At 32.2% G+C, this 15,875-nt stretch overlaps 1 pseudogene; it reads right to left on the bottom strand.

The window, feature by feature from the left end:
* Positions 1 to 2,649: 2,649 nt before the first annotated feature.
* On the bottom strand, positions 2,650 to 2,846 carry LOC139860787 (small nucleolar RNA U3; annotated as a pseudogene).
* Positions 2,847 to 15,875: the final 13,029 nt, after the last annotated feature.

Here is a 15,875-nt window from a genome sequence, read left to right as displayed (position 1 = left end):
GAATTCCTTATCGGCTAGAATTAGGTTGCAGTTTTTATATATTTTATCAATTTTCATTAACTTCCCATTAGCCACTTCTACTAATCGTCTGGTTTGTAGGGTTTGGGGCTTTTCAGTAAAAAGGGTGCAAAACTCATTTGACACATAACTCTTATCGGCTCCCGTATCAAATAAAATAGTGGCATAACAATTATTGACGAGGTACGTACCGGTAATGACCTCATCCTCATCACTGGCTTCTGCAGCAGTAATCACAAAAGCACGACCTTTGGCAGTAGCATTTGCTCCAGTAGCTGGAGTATATTTCTTCTTTGGACAATTCGGGCTAATATGCCCCTTTTCACCACAAGTATAGCATGTTGGAGGAGCTCTAGCCAGAACAATGGCTCTATTCTGAGGTAGGGTTCTACAAGTCTTTGCAGCATAGCCTATCTTCTTACATATTGTACACACAGCGGTGCACTTTCCCGGATGATGCCTTTCACATATAGAACAAAACGGACTAGTACCCTGATAACCGGGTCTCGTACCATTCGCCGGTTTCTTATTAACATTTTGAGCTGAACCCTGAGATGGTTCAAATTTCCTCTTATTGTCACCGTTTTTAACTTCGACTTGTTTATTAGCCGAAACTCTCCTACGTTTAGCCATCATTAAACTCTGTGCCATGTGGATCACAGCATCCACAGTAACCTTCTCGGCAGAAATCACATTCCCTTGAACATCCTCGGGTAGACCCTCTATATACCGCTCTATCTTGCGGGCTTCAGTTGGGAACATTTCGAGACATAAGGTACAGAGCTCCAGAAAACGATTGGTATAGCTTTCGATATCGGTTCCTTTAACTCTGAGTTCCCAGAACTCAGCTTCGAGCTTTTGGACTTGACTTCTTGGGCAAAACTTATTGACCATCATTCCTTTGAGTTCATCCCATGGGGTAGCATTAGCATTATCTATTCCCACAGATTTGGTATGACCAGTCCACCATGTCATAGCATTGCCAGTGAGTGAACTTATGGAAAACTTCACTCGATCATTATCTCCGCAGTTACAGACACGGAAGATTGATTCTAGCTTTTCAAACCATCAGACCAGTTCTACGGCTTCTTCTTTTCCACTAAAAGTGGGTGGGTTACAGTTCTTAAAATCTTTATAGGAGCAAGTTTTAGAAGGAACATTATGATTGTTATTGTTATTGCCTTGGGCGGCCGCTAGCAACAATTGAAATTGTTCAGTAGAAAGAGTGACATTTGGTATAAGATTGTTGTTATTGTTGTTGTTGCCACGAGTTGAGTGAGCCATTGATTTTCAATACATAAATACATTATTAGTTGAAGAATCAAGGTGTTATAAGTTTACAATCATGATTTATAACGTTTGCACAACACACATAGGTGAATAAGACAATATGCTTAAATAAACACTTAACATTATTGGAAATGAGGCATTATATAAGCCTTTATTACACGAGTTTGGAATGGAAAAAGTTTAGGCATAAGCCTTTACATAGATGGGTAAATGGAAAATAGGAAAACAAAAGATAGGTTTTAGTTCTTCTTTTTCTCATTCTCAGCTTCCTTCATAAATTTCTCTATCTTTTCATTTTTCTCCTTTTGTTTCTCGTGGAGGTATTCAAAATTATCGTAGAGGTTAGTGATGCGGCTGTTGACAAAGTTGTTGTTGAAATCCTTAATAGCCAGTTGATGATTGATTCGGTTTTTCTCTATTTTCATCTTAGACTCAACTAGTTCTTGGAGGTAGGCAAGAGATTGCTTTCCCCAACGGGTATTCCGTTCTTCCTCAGTCTTCACTTTCATTGCTGTCTCCATCACTTTGTCCATGTTATTTTTCCCAAGTTTTTCTAGCTTTTCAGTTTGAGAGTCGAAGGACTCTTTGATGATTTCTTTCAAGATTGTGTTTTCTTTTTCTAGGTTGTTTAGACGCACTTCTATTCGAGCAACATGACGTCTACTAAACTCCCTATTCTTCTCACAACTACTCTGAAGGTTGAGGATATCAGACTTCACCCTTACGTGTTCCATGTTATTACAAAATAATGGATCGGCTTCTCTAGTGGCGGCGGGTTCGGGTTGTTTTCTCTTTCGAGATGAGTTTTCAGATGATTCTTTAATAGGCTCTTCTTCAGGCTCATAACCTGAGAAGTCACTATCGTAGTTAGGGAGGTCTTGAAGAGCATTTCGTTTGGGAGTATTCATCGGTTGATGAGAGTCAGCAGTATTGGCATGATGTTTTCCTTTGCTTTCATTTCTCGGGGTTGTATAATATTCGGGAGACCCACGCGAGTTGTAACGAGTGTTCGGGCTATAGTTCATTGGTGGTGAAGGAGGACTATAAAGTGGGCTTTGAACTGATTTTTCGGTAGAAGATCCTTCAGTATCTTTCTCAGCTGGTTTGAAAAGAGTCATTTTGTTTATTTGATGATAGCTTGACATTCTAACATTAAGATAGAGATTTTGATTAGATTTTTAAGCTAGGATTGTAAAGAATGAGAGGTAGGGTTGAACTCTTTGCTTTAACATTCTAAGGTAATCCTAAGTGATTTAAAGTCTAAGGCAGGAAAGGTTATAGTTTCCTAGATCGTTAAGGTACCCTAGCTAACAAGTAAGGCACACATAAAATGCAATCCTGGTTCTCTATAACAGCCTTGATATGCTCTGATACCAATCTTCCAAGCCATGGTCGAAACTCGAAACCATAGGCTATGTTAATCACGCTCTAGTTACATGGTCCTGATTCATCAACCAGACATGGGTTTCTGTCTTCTTAGGAGCCAAGAATACAGAGGTACGAGCCTATAGAACAGATCCTGTTCAAGTAAACTCAGTCCGCGTTATGTTGGACCTTTCAAAGTTATTCAAAGAATCGGTCCCGTTGCGTATCGATTAGAACTTCCAGCTGAACTAAGTCAAGTACATGATGTGTTTCATGTCTCAAATCTGAAAAAGTGTCTCGCCGAAGATACTCTTGTTATTCCTTTGGATGATATCCGCATTGATGAGCAAATGCACTTTATCGAAGAACCTATAGAGATTATGAAAGAAGAGGTCAAAGAAACTCGTAAGAGCAACATACCTATTGTTAAAGTCCGTTGGAATTCGCGTAGAGGCCCCGAATATACCTGGGAACGCAAAGACCAAATGTTACGGAAATACCCCCATCTCTTCCCAACTGTTGATGAAGCAGACGGGAACTCCACTTAAAACTTCGGGACGAAGTTTTCATTAACGGGGAGGTACTATAACGACCCTCATTTTTTCATCTATATTTTCTTCCGTATAATTTAAAATGCCCGAAAAAAAAAAGATTAAGTATTAATGAATGGTCGTTATATATATATACGAAACTAACAAACGTTAAACGGATAAATATTATTCAACAAAGTACATCTATAAGTTTATATTATATAACGAAACCTAAACTTATCAAGTAATTTATATAATGTATACTTAAAATAAATAAGTTTACAACATATAATTTCATATCAAGTAACATAAGTTTATTAGTTAAATTTATAAACTTTATACTTGACAAAGTTATATATACATATATATTTATATATAACTAAAAAGTATATACATATTTATAAGATGTAAAGTTTATGTAAATATGTTACCACTTACAAAAACTAATCTATACAATGATATCTTTTATAAAAATGAAGGTTATAGTCATTGTAAAAAAAATATATATATATATATATATATGTATATATATATAAAAAAAAAAGTTACTGTAGCGCCGAATAGTAAACAAAAAAAAAATTTAATACTTTTTGCTTTTTATTTTTTAATTTTATTCTGGATCTAGATCTAGCTTTATAAAAACACTTTTCTTTATTTAATACAAATTATGGGCTGATACAATTATTAATATTTTTATTTTTCTTTTCTTTTTCTTTTTATTTCTTTTATACATTTTTTTTACCAAGTTTTCACCTATAAATACTAGCCATTTCTTTAAAAATCCTTTACACCTCAAAAATTTATTCTCACTTGAAGATCATACTCTCAAACCTCTGCAAAAATTATTTTTGTAAGTTCTCTATATTATTTTTATAGTTTTTATTTAGTTTTTATCATATTTTTGTGCTAGTTTTATGTTAAATACCAAATAAATATGAAATTAATTATAATAAATAATGTAAATACATGATAATTAGTATTAAGTATCCTAATGACTATAAAAATTATTTTTATGAATTATACATTCGAATTTATATTTATTAAAAATCAAAAACTGACTTTTTTTATATTCGGTATATATAGATAATGAAGAAATAAATAGTAAACAATTTTATATATTATGTTTTATAATTTTCACTTGTTCCTTAGGTCATAAAAGTAATTATAAAAATTTATGTTTGATTTATTTGTCATTTTAAATAATTAATTTGTATTTTCTTCTACTTTTGCTACAGTATCGGAAAATCTGTTTTAAAAAGAAAAATAGAATTTAATGATATAACATGTTTATGACTACAATAATCAATGGAAATTACTTAGGAACTAATAAGAAAGTTATAAAAATTATTTTTAGAATTAATAATTATATATTTCTATTTAATTCCGAATTTAAACTAAAAACAATACAAAAGTTGAATTAAATAGTTAGACTATTAATATAAATGTAAAAATAATTTTTTTAAGCTTAATACACTATATTAGGCATACGAAAATTTTAGATGAATTAATTGAGTTGATATAATAATTATTACTTTATAAACTTTGATTTATCTTGAACCGAAAAAGAAATTAGAAATAAATACTTTTACACCATAACAAAAATTTATAAATTTTTTCTAAGTTTATTTTGGTCAGTAGAACCTAAGAAAAATATAAAATATGTTGTTAAACTTGTTTATCTATTTATTTGTATTTTAGCTATAAAAAAAATTTAATATTTAATACATAAAACTTAATATTTATGTATAGAAAATTTTTATAATGTTTTATACATGTCACTTACTGTTATGAAATCAATAAAACACTTGTTAGCATTTTTAGATAATTATTGGTACTTATATTGACATAAAACTTAAAATTAAACTATACATATTTTAACATATAAGATAAATATATATATATATATATATATATATATATATATATATATATATATATATATACATATATACATATTAACTTGATATTAATACATACCCATTCATAAAACACAATTTCTATGTATAACACAATTTCTACTTATTATTAGGATTTAAAAACCAAACAATCTTAATAACGATAATACAATCGAACTTAAGTAAATACTTATTGTATAAAGTATTTAAAGTGTTGTATTCCTATACGTACCTAAAAACGTATTGGAACGGTATATTAGATGGGTATAGATCTTGATCTTTCTCGAGTGGATGGACGCTCGAAAGTCTAGGCGTAGAGTTTGGATTACCGAGTTAAAGGATCCTGTGGCTCAGAAACCTATGACCTGAAAAGGCCATTTTAAATTGAAAGTGTTAGATTGGAAGCTTGTCTAGTATGAAAAGCCTTTCCAAAACGATAAACCTTCTTTAAACTTACTATAAAAGAAAATACTTACACTTATCATAATACGGGCAAAACATCTAAACTATTCTCAACTTATTCTTAGGTTGACTTATTCCGTGCTTCGATCATCCATACTTCCTCTTTAAGGATTACTTTATCTCATCGAATTACTAAGGTGACTTTCATAGCCCCACTCTTATTGCTATAGCACTTTTTATACTTACTGGGGTGAGACACATGCTGCTTTTATACTTTAAACAACTTAGACACAAGTACGAACTTAAACTGTGCTATGACTAGCTTATGCTACTAAGACCCCACAGTGATATTTTTTTAATTGCTTTCAGGATAAGGCATTCTTAATTATTGGGGGTAGGCCTATCGGGAGTAACGTCCCCGATACATTTGACCGCGATGTCTTTGTATTACTTAATAATGATTTAAACATGGTGATAAGGTACTGTCAACTTATCATCGGGGCAACAAAACAAACGTTTAGTCTAAAATATCACGAATCAGTACTACTTTTGGATCTGCGTGATCTACTTTTATAACAAATCTTGTGGTCTAAGAACAAACGGTCAATCATATTTGTTAAACCTATGAATTTCACTCAACCTTTTTGGTTGACACTTTTAGCATGTTTGTCTCAGGTACTGAATGATCAGGACCTCTATATCTACTGCTTACGTGATGACTTACTTGGCTAGGATCAAGACTTATCGCATATTTACTTTTCTGCATTTGAACAATTTATAATTCTTGTAACGACATTATTAATCCTTCCGCTGCAAATTTGGTTTTATTCATATAGTATTTGTTCTCATTTTATAATATGTTGGTATGTATTATGATATTGAATCACATTTCGCCCAGGCCCTAACTGGGAGTGTGACAGAAATGCAGGTGCAATATTAATAAATACCAAAAAGTAGGTAGGTGGGTGGGGATAACAAGAAGGAACCGTATAAAGACCAAATTACCCTCACATGGAGATCACGTGGGAATGGGTTAACGGAGGAAGCAAACAGAAAACGTCACTTGGGCTATCCTTGCACAAGAATTCAAACATAATGACTATCCACCCTCAAATCCACAACTATGTCTATCTAAGCTGGGTGGTACAAACCACAGGGGCTATCCGCGCAATTTTCTCTATTTTTAAATAAAAAGATAAAGTCACAAATAGGTCATACACTTTAACTTTTATTTTATTTTAGTCTATATATCTAAAAAATACTAAAGTATGTCATAAACTAGTAAAATGACACGAGTGTGTTTAAACGACACAATTTAATGACATATTTTAGATATTAAGTGAATGTAAATGCTAAAGTCATTTATTTTAATGACCCGTTTGACTAAGAAACTTGTCGTTGTTTTTACAAATATATAGAGACATGTATTTTCGCATATGTATACATATGTAACGTAATTAATTTCGTAAAAAGAATTCATATTTGAATATTAATTATATAATAATTATAATTATAATTATTATATTAAAAGAAAATAATAATAATAAATTTTGCTCAAAGTTGAGTATTTATATTTTTAATAATAATAATAATGATAATTATTAGTAATAATAAATGTCTTTAAAATTTTTTTAGAAAATTAAAATTATAATTTAGGAGAGATTAGTATTTTCTTTTATAAAAGATTTCGTATTATTTTTTTAATTAAATTAATATATAATTATGACATCATCATTATGAAAATTAAGGATAATTAGCTTAATAATGACATCATTATTTTAAAGCTTTATATGACTATATAGATTTTGATGTCTATTTTGTTGGGGGCTAGTAAGCCCAATTACTTTGTAACTCTTATTTCACTCTGTGAAATTTTTTTATATAATTCAGTTTTTTGCCAAAAAAAAAAAAAAAAAAAAACGTTACCAATTACTCGATAAACCATTTAAAATACTTATCTGACATTTTTAATTTTTTTAAAGATGACGTGGATATTAACTGAAAGTTTATGACATACAAATAAATCATATACTTTCAGTTTTGTTTTGATGTAGTTTATATACTTAAAAAAAATACGGTTCTTTCAAAATGTGTGATAATGTAAACAAAATACGACCGGTTATATGTTTGATCAATAAAACAAATTATTTAGATTTTTAAATTATATGTGACATCTATCGAATAACTAGAAAGAAGAGACTTTTTTGCTCAGTTGGTCCCTCTATTATACCCTAAATCGCTACTTTGGTCCCTCGGTTTTTAATTTTGCAATCAGCGTCCCTTAATTATTTTAATTTTGCAATTTGAGTCCCTCCGTCAACTTGCCATCCAAATCGAATGATAAGTCCCATCATGTGAGTTGTATGTGAGGGTAAAATAGTCTTTTTAATCTGTTGTTCACTAAAAACGAAGGACCACCGGCGCAAAAAATCAAAAAACCTTATAATTTATATTTTTTTTTATTTATATGTTTATATGAATGATATAATTTTGTTATTTTTAAATACCAATTTAATCAACCCTTCAATATTCAAATCAAACACAACAATTATCCCAAAAACATCTTCATCTACTTGATTTTGTAAAATCATCAAACCAATTTAATTTAATCATATTTAAAAACAGAAGACTAAATAATAATAATAATTTAATAATTAATGATTAATAATAATAATAATAATAATAATAATAATAATAATAATAATAATAATAATAATAATAATACATATTAAAAAGTAAGGCTAAATACGGAGCTCTGTTGCAAAACACCCCGTCTCGAGCCGTTGCGACACCAGTCTCGACGGTTTGGTGACTAGCCCGTCCCGTCTCGAAGAAAACCGTCTAATATGACAGTCAACGGTCAAAATTCGGGTCAAAGTCGGTCAAAATTCAGAAAAACCAGAAAATCGATAAAATCGGTGAAATATATCGTATTTTAGTTTGAATTTTTTGTATTAAATTAACGATGATAGCAATTATGGGTACAAATTAATCAATTGAAGTTTTTAGCTTTAAAATATGTGTACATATATGCATTTTTATACTTATATATTTAAAAGTCAACTTTAGTCAACGTCCGTCTCGACCCCCGTCTCGACCCCGTCTTGAACGTCTCGACCTTTTTAGGACCCGACCGTCTCGACCCCGTCTTACGTCTTTTGCAACCTTGATACGGAGTAATACATAGATAGATACATACATCAAACCCAAAGGTTAAATGCGAAAAGAATTGAAGTAGAAACAGAATAACATCAGCAATAATGGTTCCACCAACTTTTACTTTTTAGTATGAATTTTGACTAGCAAATTAATGATCAAAAAGAAGAATTACAGCCTAACAATTTGCAGAGAAGTTCACGATATGATTGTGAACAACTCTACATTTTTAGTTTTCACTTAATGTTCCTGGATTGCACCGCCGACCTACGTCGTTCGTCTTTTCGTTTAACTATGAACACAATCCGAAACTTGAAGATTTTGAATCTGTTAATCGAATCTAATGAATGAAGAAGCTTCGTTTAATGTTAAGGAACTTCGATCTGGTATTAATTAGTTGTTTTAACTTCTGAATGATGAATGCCCAAATTGGTGTAAGGTTTGCGGTTATGACGATGAACAATGAATATGAAGATATGTTTTGATGATTTTGAGTAACTGATAGTTAACGAGTATTCTGAGATCAAATAGGGACCATAATTTGCTCTGATGTTTCAATTTAAAATGGAAAAGCAACAGGTGTTTTAAAATGGAAGCAACAGGTATTTTAATTTGCTATTTTAAAGGCAACAATGTTTCAAAATCAGCTGCTCTGATGATTTTGTTGTTTCAATTTTGTTTTGTGAGAAGCTAACATGTATTTTAAAATGGAAAGTAAATATAATTATATTATAAGAATTTTTAAAGTAAATATAATATAATTATATCATAAATTTATAAATTAAAAAATAAAAATTTTAAGAATTTTTTGCGCCGGTGGTCCCTTGTTTTTAGTGAATAAAAGAGTAAAAAGACGATTATACCCTCACATGCATTGCACATGACAAGGGTTAACGGACCTTTTTAACAGAAATTTGACGGAGGGACTCGAATTGCAAAATTAAAATAATTAAGGGACGCTGATTGCCAAATTAAAAACTGAGGGACCAAAGTAGCGATTTGGGGTATAATAGAGGGACCAACTAAAAAGTCGAAAGAAGATAAATAAAGAAAAAGATAAATGATTTATTTGTAACCATTCAATGTTAACCACTTATAATAACATTATTAAAGAAATGACACAAATATTCAAAAAGATAAATAATTAGTTTTGATGACCCAACATGTAATTGCTCACATTTTGTTTATATCCAGACACATTTTAACAATTTATTACCTAAAATAATATTTTTTAAAGTATATAACTTACATGAGAATAAAATTGAAAGTATATGATAGGTCATACACTTTCACTTAATATTCATGTCATCTTCACAGGTAACATTTTGTTTACATAGACACACTATTTGAATATTTATGACAGAATGATATCTTTTTTCTATAGACTACAATACAATGAAAGAGAAGAAAGAAGATAATTTCAATTTGAAATGAAAGTTTAGAGAGAAAATTATCGTGAATAATCTCTTCCATTCATTTCCCTGCATTTCGTTTCTCTCCAAACTTTAATATCAATTCTTTTAGACTATTTTTATTCATGTCACCTGTCATGACAATCACATTGTGCCACATCAGCGCCACCTCAACTTCTTCCTTTCACTTAACTCATCACACTCATTAATAATCATCACTACAACTACATTGACCCATTCAAATATTTATTATTATTATTATTATTATTATTATTATTATTATTATTATTATTATTATTATTATTATTATTATTATTTTTAATTTTATTCTTTAAATTCAATGGCTAGTTTTTGAAACCGATTTTTTTAAAAGCTCTAAAAATGACTATTGTTCCATTTTCAATGATGAACCGGCTGGGCCTTTTTACGATACCGATGGTCATTATTTTGGAGATACCGATTATTAAGTTGTTAGTGTTTTTAATATTTTATTTTGTTTCAGTTTATTTATCTTGTAGTTAAAAGAAAAATGTAGCCGTATTTATTTTTGTAATAAAAGTGTTGTTTGAAAAAAAAAAGAGATTATATTCTACTTGTAATAATAATAATAATAATAATAATAATAATAATAATCTTTTATTCTATATATAATAACAAAACTTAAAATAGATCATTTAAAAAAGAAAGAACTAATCTTAACCATCAATAAAGATAATCTACACTAATCTAAATCATCCATTTTTTCTAAACTTGATTATGACCTCATAATTCACTCCATGAATTGTTTAATTAACAAAACACCGTTTAAACACAAAATTAGCGGACAACATGGGGAAATTAGGGATCTGCACAATTGAATTCGTACACAATCAAACAATAGCAGAAACACCCTAATTTCTTCTCAAAAACCCCTAACTTCAAAATCGGAAACAAATTCAGAGCTATTAGATCTCTACACACACACATGCCCATGACCTGATACGAATCTGATTCGTATCCATTGTGTACGTATCCATTCGTACGATTCACGCTGAAGAACATCGATTATGAAAATCGAACCAGGTAATACAATTTCCATCGATCTAGGGCAAACTCTCTGAAAATCACTTGGAACCTTGAAAAATCAATCGCAGAATTCAATCTTCTATAATTGTGGGTTAGTAGTTTGTTGTGCTTCGATTTTGAGGTTTTACATATTGGATGAATTCCAACAATCATTCATGCAGTCGTTCATGCCTCTTTGCAATCGTGATTACAGTCTTCTTCTTTCCAATTCTTAATATATGGTTCGTAGCAGCAACAGTCGATTGTCTCATATTGCTTTTAAATTAGGTTTAATTCATACTTTTAATTGTCTCAGCTTGGTTTTAAATTAGGGTTCATTCATACTTATTTTTGTCTCAGATTCCTTTTAAATTAGGGTTCATTAATACTTTTCATTGTCTCATATTGCTCTTAATTGAGGTGAAGAATTCGGTTGTTCAACCTTTTGTTATCGATTGCTGATGATGAAAGGTTAAGGTTTAATTTCTTTTTAGCTCTTAAGAATGATGAAACTTGCTAATTGTTTGAAAGCGGCTTAATTTCTATAATCGCGCAAGCGGGGCTGTTAATTTTATTAGTGAGGAATGTAAGAAAGCGGTTAAGGTTTTTGGAGACCGTGTGTTTGATTTGCTTGCTGGACAGGTATACAACTCTATTCCCTTATATAAAAATGTTGGTAGATGTTATATTCTCTTATATGAATATTAATTTTCGTGTTTTTTACATTAAAACAGGTCGCACAACCAGGGCAGGTATGCTCCCGTATAGGAGTCTGTGCTAAACAAGGAGCTGTTGACAATATATCAGAATGAAATTTCTCGATTTTCCATTTCCATTTCGATTTTAATAATTTTATTATGAGAAGTTAGATGATTGGTGAAATGATATAATGTGCAGTATTGGGAATCAAGAGTGTTGTTGAACGTAGTGATGACGTGCCATCTGGATTTGAAGGAAGCTAAACAAGGAGCTGTTGACAATATGTCAGAATGAAATTTCTCGATTTTCCATTTCCATTTCGATTTTAATAATTTTATTATGAGAAGTTAGATGATTGGTGAAATGATATAATGTGCAGTATTGGGAATCAAGAGTGTTGTTGAACGTAGTGATGACGTGCCATCTGGATTTGAAGGAAGCCCGCAGTGTAAGGCGTGTGAGATGATAGTAGGATGGATGCATAAAGAACTTAAAGAGAACCAAACACGAGATGACCTTTTAAGCTTAGGAACTGATGTGAGTTTTCTCCGTCATTTTTATTGTTATTTTTTCGTTTGCAATTTGTTGTATCTTACCATATATCGAGTCCAAAGTTGCAGCCATGTAATGTGGTGCAGAGCCCAGTGGCAGAGTCGATGTTTGATTGTGAAAAAATTCCTCGGAGGCATCTCATTTACGATCGGTGGCAAACTATTTGAACTTACAGGTGAACATGTATTACTCTACTCAAACTTGCTAGCTTTCATTGGAGATTGCAATTTTGATTCGTTTAGTAATAAATCGGTTGATCTGGGTATCACTACAACATATATGTGATGAATTGTGCAATTAATTCTCATTATATTATAATATTAATAATTTTATTAAAAAAAAGGAAGAATAAAAACCTGTTTTCATTGTAGGGTACACAGAATGGACATAGTAATGCATTGGTTGTTAGTGGAGTTTCAGATGGATTGACACATGTGAGGTATGTATTTAAATTACTGTGTATTGATAGTTTAAAGGTGGAAACTTTGACCCATTTAAATTACCGTGTTAATGAAGTTGTATTTATAAATTTATCAAAAAAATTGTTACATAATGTGGACAGTGTGTGACTCTAAACTTATTACAAGACCCACTACTCTAAGATCTAAAGGTTTAAAGTTAGTATCAGAAGATTGTGATCTAAGAAAGGTATGTGTTTTATTTAATAATAATTTACTCAAACTAATTTCTTTTTATGGTTGACTGTTACAAAATTGATTGATTAATTTGGGGTTGTTTAGTTACAGATAAAAAATGTAAAGCCTGATAATATTTTGGGAGGTAACAAGACTCATCAAGTTATACAGTGAGTTTTAGCTTCCTTTGTATTAAATGTTTATGATTTTACGAGGTGAAAATTTTTATGTTTGAAAATATTAAGTACGGGTTTGTTGATTTAAATGTATAGGACTTTAGATAAAATAATATCGAGCTTAGAGATGGAATTAGTTGCAGCAAGGTCCATTCAGGAATCGATTGAGAATGGGTCACCAATTTTCGAAGAAGATACAAGGAGTTCAAACGAAAGAAGAAAGTATTTAATGGTTGTTGGAGTTAATATAGCTTTTAGTAGTCGTAAAAGAAGAGATTCAGTACGGGCTACTTGGATGCCTCAAGGTTCGCAAAATTTAATTTAGAGGTGGCGAACTGGATGGGTTGGGTAACAAGTCATGTCAAATATTGACCCAAAATACACTCTTTCTCCAAAATACATGTGGAGTACTTTTTATACATGATTAGTAAATAGTAAATTGACCAATTGAATCATTTGGGCTTTTGTTACAAACAAACCACTACTATTTGCGACAACTATAATTAACAGTTACATAGTATAAAATAAAACTCTAACTTTGGGCTTAATATGAATCTTTCTTAGTTTTTAGGTAACCTCAGGTAATTTGATGATGGTGATACTTATGAAGGTGAAAGGTAATGGTACTTTGAGTTTTTCTTTGTTCCATTTACATTTTTTTAAAATTAATTTTTGTAAATTTGTGAATTAATCTGATGTGCACTAGGTGGTTGATATAATGGCAGTGAAAAATAAAGCTTCTAATACGATTATGATAAGAGTCAACCATTGAAAGTGTACTCAAGAAGGAAAGATCGTGTCAATGCTGAAAAGGTGGGACAATTTAACTCTATCTTTGGAAACTGGCTTAATCCTCTGGAGCAAATCAATTACTGATTCTGGCACAATCAATTCTTTTATGACTTTCCAGGAAGTCAGGAAGAGATTTCTGCCCTAATTACAGCTTATGGATAATATATATATTATAGGCTAGTCTTCATTTTATTTCATTCAGTTTTTATATATCTCTGGTACTTGTAATTGGAGACTTAGCCCCTCTCGAATCGGGCCACTATCCTTTGTTTTTCTAATAAAATCTAGCCTATTTATCAGTTTCTTAGTTTCAGTTCTTATCATTTGGTTCCATTGCCGGGAACGAATATGGTGCAGACCCGGAATAGCACAGGAGATGGCAGCAACCCTCCTGATCCAATCGCCGTTCAGTTAGCAGCAAAATTAGAATCTATTGAAACAATGAAGGAAGATATAGCAGCGCTTAAAGCAGGAGAACACTCTCGTGGAAGCAAGACTGATGAAGGGGAAAGTTCGTGGAGGGGTCGACAACACAGTAGACCCTATAACAAAATTGACTTCCCCACTTTTAGCGGAGGTGATCCTCGCGGATGGTTGTTGAAAGCAGAAAAATATTTCAGGTATTATCACATTCCTGATGAAGATAAGGTGGAGGTAGCCTCAATGCATTTAGAAGGAGATGCCTTAGATCTTTACTCTTGGTATTCCAGCGACCACCCAATCCTTTTTTGGGAAGAACTGGTCCAAACCCTCACCAAGAATTTTGGTCCAGCCGAATTTCAAAACCCGGATGAGTTTCTTTGCAGCATAAAACAAACGGGTTCGGTCCAAGAATACAGGCAGGAGTTCGTGAAAAGATCGTCACGAGTGTCAAATTGGCCGGATCACTGTCTCTTAGGCGTTTTCTTGAACGGTCTTAAAGATGAGTTAAAATCAGATGTAAGGATTCACAAGCCTCGTACTGTGTACAACGCAATGAGCTTGGCTATGGAGTTTGAATCTAAACTCTCGTCTCATCGTCCAGGGAAGGGTACCTCTTGGTCCTCAAGCGTAAAAAATCCTCCATCAGACTCCAAATCAACACTGGTCACTCAGGTTCCAACATCTACCCACCCCAAAAATACCACCCGGATTTCCGACACGGAAAAACAAAATCGGTTTCTTAAAGGTGAATGTTTCAGATGTGGTGACAAATATGGGCCGGGTCATCGATGCAAGACCGGTACCCTTAAGACATTAGAAGTTGAGGATGATATGGAGGAAACTCACACAACCGAGTTGCCTAGTTTTGATCAGGACCAAGAAGAAACCGCTGAAATCAGTTTACATGCTATCTTAGGGAAACCACACCCTACAACAATGAAAGTACAAGGTAAATTGTTTTCTACCGAAGTCCTAATTTTAATTGACGGGGGTTCAACGCATAATTTCATATCGGATGTCTTGGTGGGTGAACTCAAGTTGGCATCCAATCCGATGGCACCATTTGGTGTCCAAATTGGCAATGGAGACGTGATTCGATGCAACAACATTTGCAAAAACCTTCCTGTTCAGATCCAGGAGCTTAAAATATCTCAAGATTTCCACCCCTTTTCACTCGGAGGTGCTGATCTTGTTTTAGGGGTCCAATGGTTAGCCACCTTAAACACGGTTCAAGCTAATTGGAAAGAGATGTTCATGATCTTTACGATAGGGGGAAAGCAATACAAGTTACAAGGTGTTGCGTCAGGCCCTCAAAAATCTTCCAGCTTTCAACACCTTGCTGTTGATCCTGATCAGTTACCATGCATCCCAACCATATTACAACCCATTGTAGCCCAGTACACTGCTGTTTTTGAGGAACCTCAGGACCTACCCCCTGTCAGATCTCAAGACCATTCAATCCCACTATTACCCAACTCAACCCCAC

This window comes from Rutidosis leptorrhynchoides, chromosome 7 (assembly GCF_046630445.1).
Source record: "Rutidosis leptorrhynchoides isolate AG116_Rl617_1_P2 chromosome 7, CSIRO_AGI_Rlap_v1, whole genome shotgun sequence".
Taxonomy (NCBI): Eukaryota; Viridiplantae; Streptophyta; class Magnoliopsida; order Asterales; family Asteraceae; genus Rutidosis; species Rutidosis leptorrhynchoides.
This window is presented reverse-complemented; position numbering and strand designations above follow the sequence as displayed.